This window comes from Acomys russatus, chromosome 6 (genome assembly GCF_903995435.1).
Source record: "Acomys russatus chromosome 6, mAcoRus1.1, whole genome shotgun sequence".
Lineage (NCBI taxonomy): Eukaryota > Metazoa > Chordata > Mammalia > Rodentia > Muridae > Acomys > Acomys russatus.
This window is the reverse complement of record NC_067142.1, coordinates 20,442,842-20,458,155: the sequence shown is the minus strand read 5'-3', so window position 1 is coordinate 20,458,155 and position 15,314 is coordinate 20,442,842.

Below are 15,314 nucleotides of genomic sequence, written 5' to 3'. Positions count from 1 at the left end.
ACATGAATTTTAAGCTCACGCATTTTGCAGGCTTAGGATGCTGTCATGTTGTTTTCTGTTTGTTTTTGTTTTGTTTTGTCTTGTCTTGTTTTCTGGAGAACTTTGATGAGAGGAGAAAAGGCTCCATAGGGAAGAGAGGGCAAAGGAGCAAAGGGGGAGGGAAAGTAGTGGGGGTCTGGGGCACATGCTGCCAGCTGGCCTTGCATTGGCCATACCTGGTAGAGCATGTCCCTTGCTCTTCCATAGCATCTGCCAGTGGCTGAAGGCATTTCCATCTGTGACTCCAGTCCTAGATGAATCTCGAACTCCAAGAGTCTAACAACAACAACAACAACAAAAAGACTTGAGAAAAAATTTTAAGTCAACAACATGATAGTTGGAGTGGGGCGGACCTCCATTTAGTCACAGCTTTCCTTATTTACTTCTTGCCTGGTAGTGAGTCTACTTATATAGCCATTTTCCCATCTTCCCCTGTAGCAAGTCCTCTGGACTCAAAGGCCCACAATTTTTGACCCAGGGGCAACATTCTTTCTGACTCAGGCCAGCTGGTCTCTATAAGTCAGGGTCTCATCTGTCTGTTCATCACATTTAACATGCCACAGTGGAAGTTTGTCTTGAGATGTGCCTTGAATTTCTCTTCCTCTGCCTTTCTGGGCTCCTGAACCTATTTCCCCCCATCTGATGGAATCAAAGTCTGGCCTTGCAAGCCACAAATGAATATCTGCCTTGGTTGCTGCAGAAACGTGTGATTTGCATCTCCGGTGGCTTTATCAGCTGTTCTACCCCCGTGCCTTCCCTCGCTCTGGTATCTCTGTTCTCTCCCTTTGTCTTTGGGACTCAGGTCTCTGCAGCTCAGCCATAGAGACATCATGGCTAAACATTTTCTCCTGTGTGAAAGCCAACCCTGTACATAGTGACATATGTAACTACATCTCTCTTCTCTGTATACCCACCAATGGCAAGAATACCTACCCCTAGCTGTGGCCCATAGAGACCTACAACACTGCAAATGTCTTCCTTTATCACGATCAGCCTCTGTCCTGAACCATTCCTCTCCCTAATCTAATGAGTGACAAATATCCTCTTCCAAGAGGTGGGATGCCCGGGGTTTGGGGGGGGGGGGAGACATCAATTTTTTAAATTGGATCCTAAAGAGTCACCCAGGAGAGAAGCTTCTGGTGATGCCTGTGAGGGGGTTTCTAGAATGGTTTGATTGATGTGAGAGACCTGCTCTAAATATAGACAGCATCATTCCACAAACTGGGGACTCAACTGGACGAAAAGGAGAAAGTAAGATGCTCAAAAATTTTTACTGTGGGGACACAACTCAGACGTCCCAGAGCCAAAGCCAAGCTCAAAGGCTCATAGGAGATGACCACACAGAAGGGTCCTAACATGGAACATTGAACCCTGAGATCTTGACCTAGTTCTAGAAATATGATCTTCCCACAGGCAAACTACAGAAAAACAAGAAAGGGGAAACACGGCCTTCATCCATTGAATGAATAAGATTGAGCTTCCAAGCCGCAGGCTACAGCAGATTCTCACACCGCTACAAGCAAAGGCCAGCAGGACCTTGGTAGTGTGGCATTATGGGAAACTGAAATAGGTAACGTTTTCATTTCTGACCCTTGAGCTAGAAGCAAAAGGGAAGAGAATGACTATGATTATTTTTATTTTAATTATGTCTATGTACGCGGGGACGTGGCTGTGAGTGGAAGAGTCCTCAGAGGCCAGAGGATGGCATCAGATGTCCTGGAGATGCAGTTACGTAGGCAGTTGTTGGCCATTGCATGTGGGTGCAGGCAACTGAATTCATGCCCTTTGCAGGAGCAGCCCATGCTCTTAACCACAGAACTTTCTACCCAGCCATGATACTATATGCCTCATAACTCATTCTCTCTTCTCTACAACCAAGGCTTTGTCTTGTGTCTTCTGCTCTTCAAGGAAAGTGTTAGATGGACCCTGGCCCTTTCCACATTCCCTTTTTGTTCCTGCCTGTTAGGGGTTGTGTAGCAAATTTCTCCAAGTTGATACAGTCCGTCCTGGAAGGTGGCTCAAGACTCAAGAAGCAAGGAAACTTCACATTATCTGAAAAAGCCGAATTTAGAAGATTCTCAAGGCCCTTCCCTGAGGAAGTAGGAGCAGTTAACAAACTCAGGGCAGGAGACTCTGAGCAACAGAGTTGCCTGGAGAGCATGTGATGGCCTGTAAAGCTGCCCCTAAGTTGTGCAGAGAACTACAGGGGTACAGCTTCCCTGAGCCATTACTCCTGTTACTGTAGCCCTTTCAGTGATGTAGCTAACTCCCCCCCACCCCCCTCAGCTCACCCCCCAATCATCCCTATTGTGGTAAGTAACCCCTCACCCATCCTCCTGTAAACAACCCTAATAAAGTTATTGGTTCACCTCACCAAACCTTTGTAGAACTATTACTTTGCTCTGTTGTGGGATGAATAGTCTTGTGTATGCTTATGATCCAAATGTTCGGCTTTTGAGAGTAAGAGCCTGAAAAAATAAAAACACAGTGCACAAGTATAGACATGGCCCTCACCAATGCAGTACGTGTGTGTGTGTGTGTGTGTGTGTGTGTGTGTGTGTGTGTGTGTGTGCACTCACACACAGACCACCAAGAGAAAGTGCCTTCTCTTCCACAGTGCCTTGACAAAGTAGCATGTTTGGTCAAGAGTACCTGTCCACCAAGGGACAGATGCCATGTCTAACAACCTATATGCTCACCTGAGTGACAGTTTGGAAGCACAACCTTTACAGCTGACCGCAGGGCCCCAGGCCCATGAGTAACCAGTGGCACCATGCATTTAAGTGAACAATCATAAGACTCTCCCACTTTTCCAGTTAAGATGTTGTAGAGGTTTTTAAAAAGGAAGTAGAAAGCACTGGTCTAGGGAGAGAAATAAAGTATAGTGCTTGCTATGCCAACCTGAGGACATGAATCTAATCTTTAGAGCCCATGTTTAAAACAAGGAAAAATCAAGCATGTGCACTTGTCATGCCAGAACTGGGTAGATGGAGGCGGGTGGATCCCTGACCCTCACTGACCAGCCTGACCTACTTGGGGAGTTCCAGGCCAGTGAGAGACCCTGCCTTAAAAAGCAAAAGACAAACGCAAGCCAAGATGAGTGGCAATTAAGGTTGACCTCTGACCTCTATATGTATGTACACATACAAGTGTATACACACACACACACACACACACACACACACACACACACACACACACACACCTCATACACACAAACTCACAAATTATCATAAGAAATCCAAGCCTTATACTATTAAGGCAGCTAGTGAGAAGGTTCAGTGAGTAAGTGTGCTTGCAGCCAAACCTGGCTCCCTGCAGTTGATCCACAGAAGCCACATGATGGAAAGAGAGAATCAACTCCCAGAAAGTGTCCTTTGGTCTCCACATGCACCACCCTACACACACACACACACACACACACACACACACACACACGAGTGAGTGAGTGAGTGAGTGAGTGAGTGAGTGAGTGAGTGAGTTAAAGAATCTAACAAAGAGTAAGGCTGGGACCCCCTCCATCCATGGAGCAAAGCGGAGCCACTCTCTCACAGTAGATGTCACATGCTTCTCAGGTGCAGACTCCAGAGCCCCAGGCTGCAGCAGGGCAAGCCAATGTTTTCTTCCTCCTAGTTGTGTCATCCCACAGACTGATTGTGTGGGAGACTGGCCTTTGGTGAGTTCCAGACCCAGAACACTCATGAATCTTCTCTCCTGGGTGGCAGGTTGTCTTCTCTCTTGAATTCAGAAGGAGAGAATCCCTGTAAGATAAATAGATGCTCCCCCTCTGCACAATATTTTATACAGGTACATGGTTTGGAAAATTAGGTCAAAGGAGGGAGGGAAAATGGTGATTCATTACCAGGGCTCAGAGGCAGGATTACCTCATCAGATATTCAAAGGTAATCAGTTTCTTCCCAATTGTCATGCTAATGAATCACCATTGTTAATAAATTGGGAAGTCAGTTACACCTTTGAGTGCCTGGATAAACCAGAGCTGCCTGGCATCTGTCTTCATTAGAAAGAAGCCAATGGGGTGGCCGGTGGAGGCCCGGGTGCAGGACAGCTAGCCTCCATCTTCCCCTGAAGATGAGAAGAGCTCCCACCTTTCGCTTGACTTGATCATCGAGGCCACCCAAAGCAAGAGAACCCAAGTATGGCTTTAAACCTGAAGTCACCTGTCAGAGATCTGTCAGTGCCCCCCTGGGGAAGAATCAAAGGCAAGAGCAATTTGTTTATTGATTACAGGGATGATGGTAAGAAATAATTTCTGAGCATCACTTGACTCAGCCAGAGGTCTGTAGTAGAACAGGTACTTCTTCCCCGTGAACAAATAGAAATGAGGAATGAAAAATGAATTCAATCATATCACCTCCAGTACCACCACCACCACCACCACCACCACCCTCCGAATTGCTAGGGTTTGGTCGGAGAGATGCTCCTATCAGAAGATGCAGGCCCAGTAAACTAGACATGGTGGCACACGTCCAAAATCCCGTCATGCAGAGTGTGAAGCCAGAACGATCAGAAACTCAATGTCATCCTCATCTACAGAGTAAGCTTGAGGCCAGCCTGAACTGCTTGAGCCCTTGCCTCAAAAGGGGGTGGGAGATGAACGGTGCAGTCAGTAAAGCTCTTGCCATGAACGCATGAGAGCTTGATTCCCAGAACCACACAGGACAGGAGAGAGTGGCATATACCTGGAACCCTAGCAGGTCCTACAAGAGGCTCAGCAGCAGAGGCAAGAGAAAGCTGGAGGTGATCAGTCGGCTAGCCTCATGGACAGAGCGCTGAACAACAAGTAGCACCTGCCTCAAAAAAAGACGGAAGGCAAGCCAAGGTTGTCCTCTGGCCACCATGTGCAAACAACCATGCATGAACGCCTACACTCACACACAGCAGCAAGCATGCATACGCCTACACACACTAACACACATCTCGCACGTGCATTAGCCACGCCTGCATCACATACGTTACACACACAAACAGCATGCGTGCATTGTGCACACACACATCAATCACACACATTAAACGCACACATCACACATACACAAGTATTTTAAAGTAATTTTTTAAAGGAGAGAAAACTAGGACACGATGGCTGGAGCAGAGCGAGCAGAGCCAGAGCCCACTGTGGCAGTTTATGACTCAATGAAACAACCGACAGGCCTCAAGCTCCAGGGGATCAATCACCTCAAACTCCATCGCCTTCAGGACAGACAAATCTTTGGTCATGGAACCGTCAACGATCCAAAGATAACTTGGAATGCAGTTATAACTCTTTATTACTTTTAGGACCACCAAAAAAAAAAAAAGTGGAAAAAAAAACTGAGACGAATTCTGATCTGTGTGATATGATAATGGCATCTGACAAGTTCCTATTTATTCAAGGGTGGGGATAAAAAAAAATTGTGTCTGATCATTGTGTCAAAATCCTGCAAGTCATTTTCATTTCTCTGTCTTGGGCAAGATTTAAAAGCAAATCCCCGTGTGCTGTGTCATGTGACCCTGGTGCTGAGCGCTGGAGACATTCAACAGTAATTTAATACAGAGGTTTGAGGGGTGTGTGTGTGCGAGAGAGAGAGAGAGAGAGAGAGAGAGAGAGAGAGAGAGAGAGAGAGAGAGAGAGAGAGAGAGAGACAGACAAGGGCGAGTGAGAGAAAGAAAAGAGAGAGGAAATAAAGATGAAAGTGAGACAGAGACATGAGAGAGGAGAGAAACAGAAAATCAGGGAGTGAGGGAGAAGAAATTGAGCAATGGGGATGAGAAGGGAGGTGAGAGGGGTGGAGAGTCAGAGGCAAGAGAGAGTGATGAGAGGAAGATGACAGAAGAGAGGGAAAAAAGATGTGCGAAGAAGGACAAGAATGAGGGGATTAGAGAGAGGCAGACAACAGAAAGGCAAGGGGTGAGATAGAATGAGAAGAGGAGACAGAACTGGAGGGAAGGACAAAAGGACGGGAGGGAGGGGAGGGAGGGGAGGGAGGGAGGGCAGATAGGAGACAGATGACTAGCAAGCTTGCTGCTGCTCAGTGTCTCATTTCCCCCTCAGGAGAGCCAGGTTTGACATCTTCCACAGCCTCCTGGGGAAAGCCCTGGGCACATGAGAGGAGGCCAACGGCAGGGATGAAGGACCTATGTGCAGGTCCCTGTCATCCCCACCACACAGGGTACAGATGAGGCTTCACCTAGCCACTCTGCTGAGATATTCAAAGGCAGGTTCATCACTCGGCAGATGCCAGCCCTCAGCCAGCCTTCTGTCAGCCCCCAGCCAGCCCTCAGCCAGCCTTCAGTCAGCTGGAGAGCAGTACTTTCAAATCTCCATGGTCACTTCAGTTCTAGCCCTCACCTGTCACCTATCCTATACAAAAAAGGTGCACATTTCATACACACACACACACACACACACACACACACACGCACACGCACGCACGCACGCACGCACCTCATCTCATCCATCATCCCTTCATCTCTGTTATACTTTTCAACTTCTTCTCACATCCTAGACCAAGACCTAACTATGGCCAAAAAGTTATGAAGACTATACATCAATCCTATTGCTTTTCCTCCACTGTAAGAGAGCCTGCCATCAGAGCCCTGCGAGACCCAAGGATTCTGAGGCAGGGGAGTTGAAGCAGAGAGTGAGAGTTTTAGGGAATGCAAAACCCAGCCACTCAGGGCAGAGAGAAAGGCCGTGCCGATCTCAGATCTGTAAGTGAAAACAGACAAGGGACTGAGGAGACAGTTCAAATTCAAACACAAGTGCAAGGACCTGAATTCAAACCCAAGAAAACATGTAACAAGGCAGTGTACTTGCACTGAGGATGTAGGGACAGGTGAGACCCCTGGGCTTGCTAGACCAGCCAGCCAACCAACTTGGTGAGCTCCAGGCCAGTGAGAGATCCTGCCTCAAATAACAAGGTGGACAGCACCTAAGGAAAACACCTACTGTCAACCGCTGAGCTCCACATGCATGATGTGCTTACACACACACATGCCCACCTACTCATATGCACGCACGTAGGAAAGCACACACATGCGCAGAACCTGTGTAATCAAAATGGAAGAGGGCAGAGTATCAATGTGAAAAGAACAGAGAGATGGGGATAAAAGGGAGCAGACAGCAGGGCCAATCAAAACTGAGTATGTGTGACAATGCCCTAAGGACATCTACTTTGTAAGCTAATCTGTAAAAATTAAATTTCTGGAAAAGGGGGCAGCTTAATCACTACTCTTTCCTCTGTGTGTTCATCTGAAATGTCTCTACACTGATCTAAACAGCCCAGCAGTCTCTGAGGGAGAAAACACACGTGTGCACCCACGCACGTGCATACGCGCTCACACAATCAGCCGCCTTTTCACCGTTTCCCACCATTTTCCACATCTCAAACCTCACTGTTGGGTTGTGGATATGGCTCAACAGTTGAGAGCACTTTCTGTCCCAGCAGCAAGCATGAGGGCAGACAGATGAGGGCAGGAGTTTGGATTCCCAGAGGCCGTGTCAATGAAGGCTGAATATGGCAACCTACCTGTAACTCAAGAGCTCAGAAGGCAAATGTGGAGCCTCCCAGGAGCAAGGTGGCTCTCGAGACTAGCTTGTGCTGACAAGCTCTCGGTTCAACGAGTGAGACAGAAATCCAGAGAGACTCCCAACTTCAGATTTGAGCTTCTACATATCCATCACACACGAGTGTATATATGGACCTGCCTACACACATGCTCCCACATACATGCAAACACACATACACATTTACATAAACACCACATATACATATACATGAAAATAACAAAAAATGAATAAATAAGTGTATATGTGATTTAAAAAAAAACTCACTATTGCTTCTTACCAGTCATCCTTCCATTTCTCTTTATTTTGTCTCTGGTGAAAGGACTATACTCTATAGTTTTCAACAGCGTGTTAGGTGATTGCCAGGCATTTTGGCCTATAGCATCCTCTGCAAAAAAAATACTGAGCCTCACTGCTAGAGGGCAGGCTCAGGGCATGACCTGGCACATTGTAAATGACAAGAGTCACCTTCCCCTACCCCTGTTTTTTTTTTTTTTCTTGTTTCTTTTATCATCGCCGTTGTCATCGTCGTTGTTGATGCTGTTGCTGTTGTTTGAGATGGGACCACCTATAGCCCAGTCTGGCCTCCAATTCCCCATGTTGCTGAGGCTTGACCCTTAAATCCTGATGCTCCTGCCTCCACCACCCACTCAATGGATTCCAGGTGTGCACCACCACAGCTGGCCTTATGTGGGGCTGGGATGAGAGCCAGGTCTTTGTGCATGCTAGACAACCGTTCTACTGGCTGAGCCCCATCCCTTCCCTGCTTTCTTCTCTCTGTTTCTCAGCCACTGAACAACACAGTTGACTGGTGATTGTGTTGGGCTATTCCATATATGCTTCTTATGGGTTCCCCCATTTTCCTCACAGATCATCCTTTGCATCATTGCCATTTTGGAGTCATGAGGTACAGCAGCCTCTAAGAACAGAGCACAAGATTAGTACACAGGTGCATGGATGTCTCCCCTTCCAGCAGTGGTGACTGACACAGGGATTAGGGGTGAAGTCCAAGAGAGATGAGGGGTGGATTTTCAGGCAAGGGTCCTGTGACCCTTCCTGTCCCACTATGGGGAGGTATAAAGGGTCAACAAGTCCAGTCGGGATGATCTTTTGCATGCAAGCACTGCTGAATGTTCAGAGCTAGAGGTCATGTGACTCGGAGAAGCAGTCTTCTAAGATTCCAAAGTGAACACATTTCCTGGGCCTAAATAGGCTCCCCAAGAGTGTTGCCTACCATACACAAAGCCCTGGGCTCGGCGTAAATGGGCAATGATGGTGCATACCTGTAATCCCATCCCTGGGGTGGGGGTGGGGGCACTAGAGAAAAGAAAATGAGAAGTTAGTTCAAGGTCATTCATAGACATAGCAAGTTCCCTGAGCTGGTATGGAAAGTGTTGCATGCCTTCCAGATTCCCCCCACCCCACCCCACCCCGCAGCATACCTGACTCCTGTATTCCCTCTGCCTTGCAGTGAGATGCCCCCATTATCACTATTCATAAGCCCCTAGTGCCTTGCAGTTCTACCATCCCCCTTGTTCTTGTTCTAGCTCTACTTGGCACCCATTCTCTGACAGCTAGTTCAAGCCCAGAACATGAGTGCAGTTAAACACTATATCCTACACCCGTGGCGCATGCCAAGAGGAAGAAAGTAGTGGGGTCTGCGAAGCCAAGAGATCTTGGCGAGACTTTGTAAACTTTTGGCAGATTAATCTGTTGATAACTAAGTATAATCCTGTAGTAACTGAGCAGCCGCTCTGGGTTAAGGTCTAGGGTGTCTATATGGCAAGGGAGCCAACATTTTCCATGAAAGTCTTGGCAGGAAGTCAAAGTGAGGGAAATCATTTTATTCATTTTGTTTTCTGCAAAGTGAATCACGAATGGTTATTGCGGGAGGTGAACAATTCGATACCTTGGCTAAACTCAGGGAACCTCGGATCTCTGCAGATGCATAGCTGTGGAACTCCAACCTAAAATACAATGAGGAACCAGCAGACCACACAAATACAAATATTACAGAAGATGTAATATTAAATGAAAAAAGGAAATCTCAGAATTATGTACACTATAGCCCAACATTCATGGGACAAATAATATCTCTGTCCATGCATGTATGTATGAGTTTAGAGAAAGATGTGCACTGGACAAGAACAATATGTTCTTTACAATAGCCCGTTATTGATGTTGTTAGTTAGTTGTTAGTTGTGTGTGGGTGGGTGTGTTTGTGTACTGCATGCACATGTGGTGTGGAGGAAGGATGGATGCTGGGAGTCCTACTCTATCACTGTATCCCTTATTCCCTTGAGACAGGATCTGTCACGATTACAGCTTGGTAACATGATGAATGAATCAGAAGCCCATGGGTCTTAGTGATAGCCCCATCTGGGGCTAAAGATGTGGATCAGGGGGAGATCCTAAGTTCCTCCCACAACATTCCATAAACTAAGCTTGATAGGGAATGGATTTCCCCAGCACTTGAGAAATGGAGGTAGGGCCATCAGGAGGAGCTCAAAGCCATACTGAGTTGTGTAGAGAGTCAAGATCTCCCTGAGAAACATGAAACACTGTCAGAAAGGAAGGCAGGAAGGGAACAGAAGGGAAGGAGAGAGGAGAGTAGAGGAGAGGAGAGGAGAGGAGGGAAGGGAAGGGAAGGGAAGGGGAAGTGAGAGGAGGAGAGGGAAGGGGACTGGAAGGGAAGGGAAGGGTGAAGGGAAGGGAAGGGAAGAAATAAAAGTGTTAGACTAGGGAAGAAGCCAGTGTCTTATGACCCTTGCAAGGCTACACCCAGTGATGGGAAGAGCTCTCTCTCTCTCTAGGCCTTATGTGTTAAAGATTTCTCTCAAAGGCCATGGTCTGAAAACTGAGCCTATAGCTTTCAGGCCTTTGGAGAACACATATCCAAAGTACAACAAGGAAAACTGTAAAACAAACTTGGTGTCTCTGAGGGTACACATGAGCTGAGCGAAGAGATATTCTCAGTGCCTCCATATGCTGGAGTCTAACATGGCTGAGGGTAACAGCTATACAGGGGCCAGAGCCCAGTGTGGATGTAAAAGCCTCTTCACCAGGGCAGGGAAGCCATGGTGACAAAGCATTTATCAACTATCTTAAGGGTGTTGGGAGTGATATTTCTTCCTATTGGAAAGATATCAAATTGAAATTAATCTATAATTTACATGGGACAAAATAAATAAATAGACATAGTTCAGAAGCAATTGTTAAAAGTCTCCCATCCAAAAAAAAGCCCAGGGTCAGATGGTCTTAGTGCTAATTCTATCAAACTTTCAAAGAAGACCTAATATCAATTCTCCTCAAATTATTCCACAAAATAGAAATAGAAGGCACATTGCCAAATTCATTTTATGAGGCCACATAAACCACACAAAGACTCAATAAAGAAAAATAATTACAGACCAATTTCCCTTATGAACTGTGATGCAAAAATACTCCATAAAATAGTCTCAAACTGAATTAAATAACACATCAAAGGCCTCATCCACCATGATCAAGTAAACTTCATCCCAGAGATGTAGGCTTGATTCAACATACGAAAATCTATTAATGTAATATACTATATAAACAAACTGAAAAAAACCCACATGATCATCTTGTTAGATGCTGAAAAAGCCTTTGATGAAATCCAACACCCTTTTATAATTAAAGTCTTGGAGAGGTCAATGATACAAGGCATATACCTAAACATAGTAAAGACGATATATAGCAAGCCTATAGCCAACATATAATTAAATGGAAAGAAACTTAAAGCAATTCCACTAAAATCAGGGACAAAGCAAGCCTGTCCACTCTCTCCATATATATTTAATATAGTATTTAAATTTTTAGCTACAGCAATAAGACAACTAAAGGAGATCAAGGGATACAAATTGGAAAGGAATAAGTCAAATTATCACTATTTGTAGATATTATAGTATACATAAGCAGCCAAAAAAAAATCTGCCAGGGAACTCTTATAGCAGATAAACACCTTCAACAAAGTGGCTGGATACAAAATTAACTCAAAAACATAAGTAGTATTCCTATATACAAATGATAAATGTACTAAGAAAGAAGTTAGAGAAATAACACTCTTCACAATAGTCACAAATAATATAAAACATCCTGTTGTAACTCTAACAAAGCAAGTGAAAGACTTGTATGACAAGAACTTAAGTCTTTGAAGAAAGAAATTGAAGAAGATAGCAGAAGATGGAAAGATCTCCCATGCTCATGGATCAGTACGGTTAAAAGAGTAAAATGGCCATCTTACAAATATAAATCTACAGGTTCAACATAATTTTCATCAAAATTCCATAACAATTCTTTACAGACCTTGAAAGAACAATATGCAGTTTAATATGAATTTTAAAAACAGGAAAGCTAAAACAATCCTGTACAATAAAAGGACTTCTAGAGATATCACCATCCCTATTTCAAGCTGTACTGCAAAGCAATAGTAGTAAAAACCACATGGTATTGGTTTAAAAACAGACAAGTTGATTAATGGAATTGAATCAAAGACCCAGAAATAAAGCCACCCACCTAAAGACACTTGATTTTTTACTAGGAAGTCAAAACCATATAATGGGAAAAAAGGAGGCATCTTCAACAAACAGTGCTGGTCTAACTGGATGTCTGCATATAGAAAAATGCAAGTAGACACATATCTTTCACCCTGCACAAAACTCAATTCCAAGTGGATCAAAGACCTCAGCATAAAACCAAATACACTAAACTTGAAAGAAAAGAATAGTGAGGAATAGCCCTGAGTACATTGGCACGGGAGACAACTTCCTGAACAGAACACCAATAGTTTAGGCTCTAAGATCAAAAATTAATAAGTGGGACCTCATGAAACAGAAAAGCTTCTGTAAAGCAAAGGACACTGTCAAAAGGACAAAACGGCAGCCCACAGAATGGGAACAAATCTTCACCAATCTGACAGAGAGCCGATATTCCAAAATTCATAAAGAACTCAAGAACCTAGACATAAATAAATCAAATAGCTCAATTAAAAATGGGGTATAGATGTAAACAGTGGAATGTTTAATGGCCAAGAAGCACTTAAAGAAATATATGTCTTTATCCATCAAGGAAGTCAAAATCAAAACAACTTTGAGGTTCCATTTTACACCCATCAGAATGGCTAATATTAAAAACTCAAGTGACAGCACATGCTAGTGAAGATGTGGAGAAAGAGGAACATTTCTCTATTGACGGTAGGAGTGTAAACTTGTACAATCACTTTGGAAATCAATTTGGCATTTTCTCAGAAAATTAGGAACGGATCTATCTCAAGACCCAAGTATACCACTCCTTGTCATATACCCAAAGGATGTTCCACCATACTACAAAGACATTTATTCAACTGTATTCGTAGCAGCTTTATTCATAATAGCCAGAAACTAGAAACAACCTAGATGTCCCTCAACTGAAGAATAGATAAAGAAAATGTGGTACATGTACACAATGGAATAGTACTCAGCTGCTAAAACAATGACATTATGAAATTCGCAGGCAAATGAGAAAAGCTCATCCCGGGTGAGGTAATCCAAATCCACAACGACAAACGTGGTATCTACTCACCTATAAGTGGATATTAGCCATAAAGTACAGAATAAGCATGTTATAATGCGCAGACCCAAAGAAACTAAATAATGAGGGCCCAAGGGGAGGTGGGGTGCTTGACTCTCACTCAGAAACAGAAATAGAATAGACATCATGGGTGGACAGGTGGAGGGGACTGGGTTAGGAAGGGATGTGGAAAGAAGATGACAGACCAGATGGAGGGAGGAGAATGGGGGATGGGGTGGGGGGAGCACTAGGAGAGCCAACCAGAATGAAGGGAGCATTTCTGGGACCAGCTAGACACATGGGGAAACAGAAAGTCCCAGAAATCTATGAGGGTGATCCTAGCTACGACTCCTAGCAGTGGGGGATAAGGAACTTCAACCAGCCACCTTCTATAACTAGGCAAGATTTCCAGTGGAGGGATTGGGACTCCAACTCTGCCACAAAACCTTTGACCTACAATTTGTCCTGACTACAAGATGTGCAGGAGTAAAGATGGTGCAGAAATTGAGGGAATGGCCAACCAATGACTGGTCCAGCTTGAGGCACATGCCATGAAAGGAACCCCCACCCCTGAAACTGTTAATGACATTTGGCTATACTTGCAGATGAGCGCCTAGTATAACTGTCATCAGAGAGGCTTCACGCAGCAACCGATGGAAATAGATACAGAGACCTATAAGCAAACACTAGGGAGAGTTTGGGGATTCCTGTGGAAGAGGGAGAGAAAGGACTGTAGGAACCATAGCAGTCAAGGACACTACAAGAAAACCCACAGAATCAACTAACCTGAGCCCATAAATCACCAACCAGGGAGCCTGCATAGGACTTACCTAGGCCCATATGTAATAATTATGTAGCTGACAAGAACTTGCCTATAACTGCAGCACTCAGGAGACTGAGGCAGGAGAACACCAAAATTGGAAGTCAACCTGGGCCAAGTAGGATTCTGTATGAAGGGAGAAGGGCATGGAAAGGAAGGAGGGAATTAGGGAGGGAGGGAAGACTAATTGTGATTTCAGAACTGGAACACAAAAGGAAAAAAAAATGAGCTCGTGATGTTAGGATTGCCAACTTGACAAAAATCTAGACTCACCTAGTGACAAGCCTGGCTATACTTGGTAGGGATTATACTGGTTGTGTTAAGTGAGGGGGAAAGCCCCACCCATTTGTAGGTGGGCCCACCTCTGACTTCGGGCAGGCATCACTCCCTTCTGACTGTAGATTCGATGTGACCAGCAGCTTCATCTCTGCTACGTTGACTTCCTGGCATAAGGGACTGCACCTTGGGCTGTGAGATAAATAAAATCAACTCTTTCTCCTTAAGTTGCTTTTATCTGAGTATTTTACCATGGCAACCAGAAAAGAGACTGAGTACCAGAAATATGTTTTTGAACCGAGAAAGGAAGGAAGGAAAAAGGGAAAGAAAAAAAGAAGGAAAGAAGGAAGGAAGGAAGGAAGGAAGGAAGGAAGGATTGCTTCAAAGTTGGTGGAATTTTCTGTTGTCTAAACACCATCACAGATTTCATATATTCACAACTAGTCTCCAATATGGTAGTATCAGTATGATGGGGATATGAGAGATTAGATTCCATTAGAAAAAGAAGCCTACAGAGGGGCTGGAGAGATGGCTCACGAGTCAAAAGCATGCTCTGTTCTTATGGAGGCCCTGAGTTTATTCCCAAAATCCACTTCGGTCAGCTCACTACCATTTGTAACTCCAGCTCCAGGAGATGTAATGGCCTCTTCTGATCTCTATGAACACTGCACACAGGTAGCGTGCATGTATATGCACAAGCAAAGCACTCATACACATAAAATGCAAATAAACATTTTACAATAAGAGGCATAAGAAACTTCTTGGACCATTCATTTCACGTGTGAAAACACAAGATAAAGACCCTGTGGAGATGCGAAAGGAGGCCTCCACAGACACCAAACAGAATGTCTTGATCCTGAGCATCCAAGCATCCAGAACCTTAAGCAATAGATTTTTACCACTCGTAAACTACTCAAGTAGAGCCTTTTGTTATTGTATTCCTGAGGAACAAAACCAGAGTCATCTCTGAAGGACATAGAAGGCCACTTGGAGGTGTTCTCAATGATGAGGTTTATAGTGACAGACGAGAGCTATACGGTACAGCTG